Below are 12,517 nucleotides of genomic sequence, written 5' to 3' on the forward strand. Positions count from 1 at the left end.
TTTTAAGTCAACCCACATTTTGACATCACCTTGTCCTAAGCAAGAGAATCTGCAACATCACACGTTTGGTGGGTTACGTTTTCTAAAAACCCAATATAATTACAGAAATAAAAAATATTTGTACAACTAGAGAAGCCCTCCTAGTTCCCCAACTGGAGACCGCAGCCAGTGCCACAGCACCCCCTCTGGCCGACCTGAGCACAGTCTAACTGGCAGTCTCAGGTGTAGAATTCGATTCTGGGGACACTCACTGAATCTAACCGGGACCGGCAGGGCACTGCGCTGGGCACGTGGGGGCCAGGGAGAAGGGATACACACGTGAACAGGATACAACTTCGGGGGGCAGTTCATGTTTCTGTTCACAGCAAGAACAGGACCTCCACAGATCCTCCTCCCACCCTATGCTCACCTGAGAGCTGACCCTACCTCACCTCCACAGACAGATAATTCGGAGCTGGCTAATCAGGGCTTCACTCTCCCCCAGTAACAGGGACTGACTCAGGGATGGGCACACATTTGGCCGGCGTATAAGCCAATGAGAGTCAAGCCTAAGATTTCTGTTTGACTACAAAGAGCTAAAGCTCTAGCCTGCCTGTTGGATATAAAAGTAAGAACATGGGAAGTCTGGGGCCCACACAGAGAGGGGAACAGAGGTGGACTCTGGGTCCAGCCATGCCTGAAGACAAAATCTACCTGGTTCATGCAAGCCCACGAATCCCCTTTCTGCTCTAGGCAATGTGCATTAGATTTCCTGACACCGTCGAGAGCCCTAAATGACACAGAACCCCTCCAGAAGTGCTCAGGGCGTCCAAGTCTCTTTTTATCATTTGAATGATAAAAACAGGCCTATGAAAGCAGGCCTATAAAAGACGGTGAGCTGAGTAAGCACTCAGAAACTACAGCATGGGCAATTTTTACTACCTTCGTCACTTTCCCCTTTCCTTAGGCGTACGCGAGCTGAGCAGAAACAGAAAATGACAGGCAAGTGACCTTTTCATGCCACTCAATCGCCAAAGGGCTCGACAGGCCACACACGTGCCACCTAACAGCTAGAAAGCGCGGTGCAACAAGGAAAAAGGTGTTTGTGGAGATGAGCATCACTCGAGCTACTCTACCCTTCAGGAAGATTACCTAGAGAAACCACGTTCGCAGGGCCGACTAAATGACAATGACTCGAAAGCCAAAACACAGGCCGACGCGGTTATACTCCCTTCCCTGTAAAACCATACACGTAAAAAGTTATAACCTCTCCCTGAAAGTTGTGATCAACGTTCCTCAAAAGCCTCAACAGGACAGATTCTGGATTCATTCCACAGTGGCTGTGCAAATCCACGAATAGCTGTGGGAGCAGGCAGTCAAGAAAGCATGAATAAACACATTCCGTACACATCTCACTGCCCAAGGAAGAAAATTCCATGATTAAAAACAAGCCAAATGCTCAGACTGCTCCCACAGCTTTTCCCATGCCAGCCCATTTTCAAGTGAGAAGTTGAAAAAAGACACAGATCATCATCCAGAAAGGAACACAGCCGTAAACAGTAGTGAATCTTCTCAAAGTCGGGACACGGGGCCAGAAGGGCAAATGTACTGGCTCAACTTCTGAAAGCCTCCAACCTACACAGCCCAGGGCGCCCAGGCACATCTTCTAAATCTGTTAAGGCAACTCTTCACTACCATACAGGTTTTCTGAAGCTGGCCAAACTAGGATCCTGTCAAACCACAAGTCACCATTAACTGGAAATTCTACTTCCCAGACTCCTCACAGTGGCCTCTGTCATGGGACTCCTGGTAGTGTCGTCAGCCTAATTCCACAGCTCACTCCCCTCCACGTGGTCTCTTCTGGTCCCATGGGCCTTTTCTACTTTCCTCGAATACTTCCCATGCATTGTTACCTCAGGACCTTTGCATATGTCCATCCCTCTAAGTCAAATCGCCTGCCCCCAGATCTTGGGATAGGTGGCTCTTTTTCTTCCTTCCAACCACCAAGAGGATTTCCTTAAGTAGGAAAGTGGTGGCCTTTTATCAGAGAATACTATGAAAAATTACATGCCACCAAACTGGACAACCTGGAAGAAATGGACCAATTCCTAGACACCCACCCACTTCCAAAACTCAAGCAGGAAGAAATAGAAAACTTGAACAGACCCCTAACCAGTGAAGAAATTGAATCCGTTATCAAAAATCTCCCAACAAATAAAAGTCCTGGACCAGATGACTTCCCAGGGGAACTCTACCAGACATTTAAAGCAGAGTTAATACCTATCTTTCTCAAGCTGTTCCAAAAAATAAAAACAGAAGGAAAGCTTCCAGACTCATTCTATGAAGCCAACATTACCTTGATTCCCAAACCAGACAGAGGGCCCACAAAAAAGGAGAATTATAGGCCAATATCCCTGATGAACATGGATGCAAAACTTCTCAACAAGATGCTAGCAAATCAAATTCAACAGCATATCAGAAGAATTATTCACCACGATCAAGTGGGATTCATTCCTGGGCTGCAGGGCTGGTTCGATATTCACAAATCAATGTGATATATCACATTAATAAAAGAAAGGATAAGAACCATATGATCCTGTCAATGGATGCAGAAAAAACACTTGACAAAATACAGGATCCTTTCTTAAGAAAAACATTCAAGAAAGTCGGGATAGAAGGAACATACATAAACATTATAAAAGCCATATATGAAAAGCCCACAGCTAATATCATCCTCAATGGGGAAACACCGAGAGCTTTCCCCTCTGAGATCAGGAACACGACAGGGATGTTCACTCTCACTGCTGTTGTTTAACATAGTGTTGGAAGTGCTAGCATCGGCAATCAGACAACAAAAGGAAATAAAAGGTATCAAAATTGGCAAAGAACTTAAACTTTCACTTTTTGCAGACGACAGGATACACTAAGTGGAAAACCAGAAAGACTCTACCAAGACGCTGCTAGAACTGATACATGAATTCAGCAAAGTCAAGGGGTACAAAGTCAGTCCACAGAAATCAGTTGCATTTCTGTACACCAATAATGAAACAAAAAGAACAAAGAGAAATCAAGAAATTGATCCCATTTACAAGTGCACTAAGAACCATAAAATACCTAGGAATAAACCTAACCAAGATGTAAAAGATCTATATTCTGAAAACTATAGAAAGCTTATGAAGGAAACTGAAGAAGACACAAAGAAATGGAAACACAGGGTCACCCGGGGGGCTCTGTCGGTTAAGCATCCAACTTCGGCTCAGGTCATGATCTCGCAGTCCGTGAGTTTGAGCGCCACATCAGACTCTGTAATCACAGCTTAGAGCCTGGAGCCTGCTTCGGATTCTGTGTCTCCCTCTCTCCCAGCCCCTCCCCCACTCAAGCTGTCTCTCTCAAAAACAAATACACATTTAAAAAAATATAACAACATTCCATGTTCATGGATTGAAAGAAAAATATTGTTAAAATGACAATACTACCCAAAGCAATCTACACATTCAATGCAGTCCCAATCAAAATTGCACCAGCATTCTTCTCCCAGCTAGAAAGAACAATCCTAAATTTGTATGGAACCACAAAACACCCCGAATAGCCAAAGTAATATTGAAGAAGAAAACCAAAGCAGGAGGCATAACAGTCCCAGACAGTATGGTACTGGCACAAAAAGAGACACACAGACCAATGGAATAGAATAGAGAACCCAGAATTGGACCCACAAATGTATGGCCAACTCATCTTTGACAAAGCAGGAAAGAGTATCCAATGGAAAAAAGTCTCTTTAGCAAATGGTGGTGGGAGACCTGGACAGCAACATGCAGAAGAATGAAACTACACCACATTCTTACATCACTCACAAAAATAAACTCAAAATGGATGAAAGACCTAAATGTGAGACAGGAAACCATCAAAACTCTGGAGGAGAAAGCGGGCAACAACCTCTTTGACCTCAGCCACAGCAATTTCTTGCCTGACACGTCTCCAAAAGCAAGGGAATTAAAAGCAAAAATGAACTATTGGGACCTCATGAAGATAAAAACGTTCTGCACTGCAAAGGAAACAACCAACAAAACTAAAAGGCAACTGACAGGATGGGAAAAGATATTTGCAAATGACATATCGATAAAAAGTTAGTATTCAAAATCTATAAAGAACTTAGGAAATCCAACACCCAAAGAACAAATAATCCAGTGAAGAAACAGGCATAAGACATGAATAGACACTTTGCCAAAGAAGACATCCAGATGGCCAACAGGCACATGAAAAGATGCTCAACATCACTCATCATCAGGGAAATGCAAATCAAAACCACACGGAGATACCTCCTCACACCGGTCAGAGTTGTTAAAATGAACAACTCAGGAAACAACAGATGCTGGCAAGGATGTGGAGAAACAGGAACCCTCTTGCACTGTTGGTGGGAATGCAAACTGGTGCAGCTGCTCTGGAAAACAGTGTGGAGGTTCCTCAAAACATTAAAAATAGAACCACCCTACAACCCAGCAATAGCACTACTAGGAATTTATCCAAAGGATACAGGAGTGCTGACTCATAGGGGCACTTGTACCCCAATGTTTACAGCAGTGCTTTCAACAATAGCCAAATTATGGAAAGAGCCTAAATGCCCATCCGTTGATGAATGGATACTACTTAGCAATGAAAAAGAATGAAATCATGCCATTTGCAGCAACGTGCATGGAACTGGAAGGTATTATGCTGAGTGAAATAAGTCAGAGAAAGATAGCACCTTTTCACTCATATGTGGAACTTGAGACACTTAACAGAAGACCATGGGGGACGGGAGGAGGAAAAAAATAGTTACAAACAGAGGGAGGGAGGAAAACATAAGAGACTCTTAAATATAGAGAACAAACGGAGGGTTCATGGGTGAGGGGCAGCAGAGAGGGGAAATGGGTGATGGGCATTGAGGAGGGCACTTGTTGGGATGAGCGCTGGGTGTTGAATGTAAGCGATGAACCACAGGAATCTACCCCCCAAACCAAGAGCACACTGTATATGCTGTATGTTAGCCAATTCGGCAATAAATTATATTAAAAAACAAACAAAACAAAGAGGTGGCTTCTCCCCAGATGTCCCCAACAGCTTCATCTCAACCATCTTTTATTGTCTTCTCGATACTTACACTATCCAAAATCTTACTTTTCCTATCATTCTTATTTCCCCTCTCCTCCCCATCCCAACCCGCTGCATCAACTCTGAACACATCTCTGCCTCATCCACACCCACCTGCCCTCCTGCTCCAGGGAACAGTACCTCCATCCACCAAGCTTGAAACAGTCTGTACGAACCTATCGTCTATTTCCTCCCACATCCAAGTTCTAAGGCAGGGAACAGTCTCCAGACCTGGTGAAGCATAAACTTTAGCTTTAGGAAATCCACGTCCTCCTGAAACCCTGCCCCAGACTAACACCCACTCTCAGGCAAGAAGCTTCTCCTCTCCTGGTCTCCCACTGCTACCAGCCCCCTCCAACCCAGTCTCCCTGCTGCTCTCAATGAAAAACTTCTCTGATCATGGGAACTTTTCAGTTCAGCCTCCTCCAGGGACCCTCCACAACCTATAACACAACAAGCGAACCAGAAAGCACAGCACAGCAGACTTCCCATGACCTGGCCTCTGCCCAGGCCGCCAGACACACACCTTGTCCACGTGCCAACCCAGTCATCATCCCTCTAGATGCACCCTCGAGGTTCCCTCCACATGGAGGCCAGTCCCGGACCCTCTCAGCAGAGTGAGCCGATTCACTTGGGGGCTCCCATTAGCCACTTCAATCTCTCAGAACCACCAAGTAAGTTGTACAATCAACATGTTTGTCTGTCTCCCTGGGACCCCAAGGACAAGGATTTGGTCCTTGTCTCCCGTTGGTATCACTGTCCAGCACAATGACCTGCATAGGGCAGGCATTTATTACGTGTCTGCATGTGGTGAACACTTATGACCCATCTCCTATGGGACGGTCCACAGGCCAAGCACTGGGGACCAAAATCAACAAGACAAATAAGGTTCCAATGCTCATGGAGCTTTCAGTCCAGTTGAGGGTTCTCCAGCTATGGCCCGCAGGCCAAACCCATCATGCAGCTTGTTTTGTTACTACTCTAATAGCTGTAGTAAGAGGGCATGTACCTACCGCAAGTTTTACTGGAACACGAACATGCTCCTTCATTTAATCTTTGTGACTGCTTTCTTGCTAGGACAGCAGACTCTACTGGCCACAGCAGAGACCAACTAGCCTGCTAAGCTGAAAGTATTTACTTTCTGGCCCTTTACGGGAAAGGTCTGCTAACCCCTGGTCTATTTAGCAGAGCCAGGATGTCCTCGACAAGACCAACCAGCCAACCAAGCAAACGAGGATTTCAGGGGTCCAAGTGCTAAAAAAATAAATAACTAAGTCAGGTCCTTGGATAGAATGAGTAGGAAGGTACACAGGTGAGGTTCACCCACCCCCCCTGCCTGAGGTGGTACCATCACACGGAGCCTGGGTATCCACCGAGATCTGGGGAAAAGAGTATTCCAGGAGAGCAACAAGCAAGTGCAAAGCCAGATAACTGCATCGAGCCCGGCATTTCAGTTACGGCTCAGCAGAAAACAGAACACAAGGGGGAAACCACGGGGTTTAATCAAGAAACTCTTTACGCGGGCAAAGTGAAGAGAAACCAACAAGGGACGGTGACTGACTCAGGAGCTGGCGATGGGAGGAAGCCACCCAGCCCACACTCCTCCAGGCCCGAAGGTCAGAGGGAGGCAGCAGTTACCAGAACCCAGCAGGACACAGGCCGACACCTAAGGTCCTGGGATCTCCAAGACAGGAACACGGCCACCACCAACATGAGGCCTGGCAGGGAGGGGGCCAGAGGACTAAATGCTCGCCCCTTCCCTGCCTTCCTCGGGCCACCGCCTCCCATCCACCAAGCAGACCAAACCCTCCCTGCAAGGTGTGGGGAAAAGGAGCCCAGTGATGGAGTCCATCAAGGTGCATTTCCCGGGGTACAAAACGAGGTAGAGAAGGGAGGATGTTACATCCAGAGGAGAAGACGTCATCTCTATGGCATCGCCTTACCCACATGAAGGTGAAAACGTGGCTCCACAGGCCATCGGTGGAGACAATGTCTCCAACATCACAGGATGTCGAGAGGTACCAGAGAGACATATTCTTCGGGAGGACGAAGGGTTAGGCGAACGAAAGATCAACTTTTTCCTACTGCTCTGTCAAAAAGGCCATCGGGTGTGTACCCTGCTCGGCTGGAATGTGTCCACCTTCCTGAGAGGGACCGGGAAAGCGGAGGACAGTTTGCCTTTCTCCAAATCACATGCACGTTAGCTGTTCTCTGTGCGAGCTCAGAGACAAAAGCATTCACCTCTCTGCCACGTGGGACCCGCAAGGGAAAGGCCACCATCTTCCTTTCCCCACAGTGATGTTCTGGAAAGAATAAACGGGGAGTGGCACAGCACTCAGATCACCAAGTCATCCTCTACGTGCTCAACAAAGAGTAGCCGTTAGTAAACCTGCACTGTTTTGCTTCAAATCCCCACGTAATTTTCCCACCTTTTTCCTTAGGATACGATCCACGACTCACTCTTTGAAAATGTGTACGTCTGTAATTTGTCAATATGCCCAAGTATATATACCACCAACTCGTATTCCCGAACATTTTCATCCACCCCCCAAAGAAACTCTGTATCCATTAGCGGTCATTCCCAATGGCCCCCCAACCCCCTCCCCAACAACCAGCCGTCTACTTTCTGTCTCCACCAATTTGCCTATTCTTGACATTATCTTTAAATGGAATTGTAAAAGCTCTAAGTTATCATTAAATGCTTTGAGACATCTTGCTGGCTAGGACCCTTCAAAGTTGGTGGGCCGAGCAGGCCACATGAACCCTCTGCTTGTGTATCTCAGGAGGAAGACACAGAGGCCGAAATAGGCTGTGAATCCAAAACAGGTGAAAGCCAAGCATACTCCACCCAGACAAGTTTCTTCATGTTAAGACTGGACACTTGTCCCTACCATGGCCACCTGCAGGGTGAACACAGTGAGGAAGGGACATGAGGCGGTCCTTGGGGGGTGGTGGGACGGTCAACGCGACCAACGCCTTGGCCTAAGGACTGGGCCTGCTCATCGTGACCACCTCGGCGCTCCTCCCAGCTCTGGTCAAGCTCATCATCCCCACGCGGCCTTAGAACCGTTTGTCAGAGATGTTTGGCTAGCCTGCCCTTTCTGGAAAGGATTTGTCTCAGGGTTCAAAGAGACAGGAAAGGTAAAGAACAGATTTTCCCTAAAGAACCAACTCCAATCAGAAGTGGATACCTGGACGTGGGATTACGAGGAATCTGGGGTTCATCCGCGACTCCAGAGATTGAGGACTCAGGTCTGTCACGAGCGAGGGATGTGGGAGTAGTTGCAGACTCCGTGTACTTTCATCCCCCAGATATGCGCATCAGGGGCAAGGAGGCCAGTGCCCGCGAGGAGTGAGCTCACCAGTCAGTGCAGACTTCCATCCTCCTCCCGCCAGTGAGGTCATCTCCTCTAACACTCCACCGTGTCTCCAAAGAGATACAGTCTCCGGTTTGGCGAAAATTCGCCATCTTTGGGGATGTACGTTTCCTGAGAAACCTCGGAAGCCACAGCCCGGCACGTGAAGCGGCTGGGGGTCTCCAGGCCCTCTTGCATCTGCCCCACGCCGGGCCCTCAGATCGCCGGCCATTCGCTCTTGCCTCCTTTCCGAGAGGCGGCCAAACCCACCGCGAGCTGAGCCGCCGTCTCTGGACAGGCGGGGAACGCAGCCAGCTGCCCCATAATGCTCTGCAGGCTCTGCCAGGAACCGGGGTGTAGGCAGGACCGGGCCTTAACCTCGCAGGGGGTCGCCACACACTTGTAGACACGACAACCACCCCTGGGAGCCGAAGAGGCCTTCCGTTGGACCAGTGTCCCTGGCAGAGGCCACCCGCGGCTTCATTCGTCGTAGTCGCTGAGACAGGGAACAAGAAGGGCTCTCCACAGACACCCACGCATGAGTCTCCCTGCCGGGAGGACGGACAGGACCCAGCAGGTGCTGCCAACACGCCCTCCACCCACTCCCCGGGAAGAAGGGAACGACTCAACTGCACAAGCACAGAGGACTTGTTTTCAGGGGAGAGTCAGTGTCAACAACTCACTGGGGAAGTAGGTCAAAGTTCACGATCTTGTGGCCAAGAACCACACACTGAGCACAAGGCTAAGGGCTCCATTTCTTTTCATCCCCATACTCCGCCTTACAAAGGAAGGAGCAGGCTCCGAGGGGCCCAAGGTCACACGGCACGAAGTGAAGGAAGGGGACTCCACACAGGTCAGTCGGACTCTCGAGCACACGTTACATCGTGCCCGTGGGCACGGGTCCCTTCCTCGTAGCGGTGTCACCACGAGGGCAGGGGAGGCCACCGGGCTCACGATCACTCAGTGCCTTCATGCTGGTGTGGCCACTCCAGAAGGGCAACCAAAGTCCCGGGTCCACGTGGCTCTCAGCGCTCAACCAGCTCAGTCCACCCTTTCATTTTCCATCAAAGCACAGAGCCAATGTCTACGCCAAGGCCACTGGAGAGGTCTGGTGTCCTCCACCCCGCCACCAACCCCTCCCCTGTACCTGTTAGGGACAGTCCTTGGCTCACCTCGTTCTTCTGCTCCCAAGAAAATAAACACTCAGGAGCTCTTGGTGTCAGCGGTTCCCAGAGGCTTGCTAAATCCTACGTGTTCTGAATTCACCGACTTAACACGATATTTTTCTCTCCACAGAATGTACAGAATATTCCAAGCACTCGCAGACACATAATTATACTGTCCCAACCTTTCTCACCAAAGTCCCTTCCTCCCGGACGGAGTTTTCTCCTCTGATCGGCACTGTTACAGCAGGCACCAGAGCGGCCTGCAGAGGAGGGAGTGGTCAGACAGCAGCAAGAGGACAGGGGCATCCAGCGGGCTGTCATAGGTGAAAGGACAGGGGGATGGGGAGCAGGATGAAAGAAGACAAGCCTTAGTCGAACTTCATTCATTCACTCCTCAAATATTCAAGGTGCCCAGCATCTGCTGCGTGAGGTGTGGGGTTCAGGTTGGAAGAGTCAGAGCCGAGACAAAGAGCCAGGACCCTCCTTCTCATGGGAGTCTGAGTCCCGCAGCAGACAGACCATCATCAGAGAGGCCCCACATATGTAATTAGAAGCTCACAGTCGGGGCTATGAACAAAAGCCTGCCAGAATCCACACAAGCACAGCCTGTTCCATCCTGAGGGTCTCGGCGGGGAGGGCACGGCTGCCCCAGCAAAGCCCCTCAGGTCTGGAGGTTTCCAACTCCAAAAGCCCACGTTTTTTCTCCTTCTCTGGGCGATTACAGGAAGGATGCCGCCAAACTCCCCCCTGAAATACGTCTTCTTCCAGCGTTTTCCGAATTCTTTAAAGGAAGAGCAAAAGAGAGAGCCAAACTTCCAACTACTTAAGTGTCAAAACCTGCAAAAATAAAATAGGACTCCGCATCTAATTGTTCTTAATGCTTTAATAGAACGTTCCCCAATAAAACACCGCCTAGCAGTTTAACCTCCGAAGCGAGAGGAAACCGTCTCCATAACTCAGACTCGAAGAAGGTAAAAGAACAGAACTGGAAGGCATCAGACAAATTGCCGCCTGGTTTTCTTCAATTTACAGCCCCACGATCGGTCTTCCTGTCAACATGTCTTGCTATATAAAACTTTCCGGGAAAGCTGCATTCTCAAGTTCTCCGTGAAGATTCAGGGAAAAGCAATACAGAGGACGGTCGCCAGAAAGAAGCTTTAGGCCTGAGTCACACGTAGCAGGAGAGTGGCCGAGGGGTTGAGAGGGGCAGCCAGACAGAAGCTTCAGAACCAGGCGCTATTTTGGGACTACGAAAATGCAGGAGGCGACCCCCTTTCAACCATCGTTATCCTGGACTGCAAACAGCCAGGATTGGGACAAAAACGAATCACAACGTTGCAAGAGACCCACTGTGACTCTCACACGGTGCTAAAACCACCCTGATGACCGTGAAGAGGGATGTCAAGGGCACCTGACAACAGAATCGGGAGGCAGACACAGGTTCAAACCCCAGCCCCGCCTCTGTGTAGGTGTGTGAGCTTGGCCTCCCTCCTGTAAACGGAGAAGCACAGGACCCGACTCACTGGCTGCTGTGAGGAATAGCTGAGCTGACAGACCAAACAATCCCTGGGGCACAGAAAACACTTCGGAAAAGGGGGGGAAAAAGTAGTTAAAAAACACGTTTCAGCTCCGGTTAACGGACGGCATCTGTTCAGGGAGCTGTGGCCACGTTCGTTCATCTCCAGGCCGGACACAGTCAGCAGTTACAGCGGCCCTTGTGCGGCACAGAAAGAGCCCGGGGAAGGCCCTGCTGGCCGCTGCTCTGGAGGTGCTGGCTCGCCCCACCTTCTGCAGGAGCAACTTGAGGTCCTCAGAAGGGAGGCACCTGGGGCTTGCAGCACACAACCTGCAGGCTCCCCCAACAGTCCTCCTGTGAAGCCCGGGGCGCAACCTGTCAGGCCGCACGGTCTGCTCTCCGGATACCGGGAGGCCAAACCTTGAAATGACCACCCGTCGGGGTCCTGACTTCCCAATCTGTAACCCGGTTTCCCAGCCCGAATGTGGGAGGGGAGGATTCAAAATCTCATTTGGGACCTCCTCTTAATGGGAGAGAGTTACAGAAACCAACGATGCTACTCTGCGTGCCCTACAGAGTATTATTCTGTAAATAATAACTATGATATGTTATAAGGTAATTATGTTTATAATATATAAAATTATATTGATATAAAAACAGTATTATATAAATAGTAACTATAATATATTGCCAGATAAATATATTTATAATATATAAAATAATACACTATTATGTAAATAATAATTAGCATGGCTTTTTCTGAGGGCCTGACCTACCTGTGCCAACATTATGAGTACCAAAAAAAAAAAAAAAAGACAAAGGGAAGGCCAACTCCCTTTATGAGTCCTCCCTACAAGAGGTGAGTGCTCCTGGCTCCCAGGCCACACAGTGCAAAAGCGCTGTGCTCAATAATCGTCCACTCATGTAACAAGTGCTGGCTGAACGGCTCAAGTGCCAGGCACTGAGGGAACAGAACACCCTAGCGGGCCTGGGCCGAGACCTAGGTGGCAGACATCTGTGAGTGGAAGGAGGTCTACATCAAACAAGAACACTAAGAAATGTCCAAGGACAGGCAGTGTGAAGAAGTTTAAAACCAGGAGGGAGTTTGACCTCAGCCATGGCAAATTCTTACCAGATACGTCACCAAAGGCCCGAAAACAAAAGCAAAAATGAACGATTGCGACTTCATCAAAATAAAACGCTTCTGCACAGGGAACAATCAACAAAACCAAAAGGCAGACTCGAGCATGGGAGAAGACATTTTAAAAAGACTTATCTGATAAAGGGTTAGTATCCAAAATCTACAAATAATTTACCAAACTCAACACCCAAAAAACAAACAACCCAGTTAAGAAATGGGCAGAAGACATCAA

The 12,517-nt window shown here is 48.7% G+C and overlaps 1 protein-coding gene across 11 annotated transcripts in view; it reads right to left on the reverse strand.

The window, feature by feature from the left end:
• Window positions 1-12,517, reverse strand: part of SNX29 (sorting nexin 29) — a 499,251-nt gene that overhangs the window by 347,680 nt on the left and 139,054 nt on the right. The window lies entirely within an intron of this gene.

Source organism: Prionailurus viverrinus, chromosome E3, assembly GCF_022837055.1.
Source record: "Prionailurus viverrinus isolate Anna chromosome E3, UM_Priviv_1.0, whole genome shotgun sequence".
In the NCBI taxonomy this organism is placed as follows: domain Eukaryota; kingdom Metazoa; phylum Chordata; class Mammalia; order Carnivora; family Felidae; genus Prionailurus; species Prionailurus viverrinus.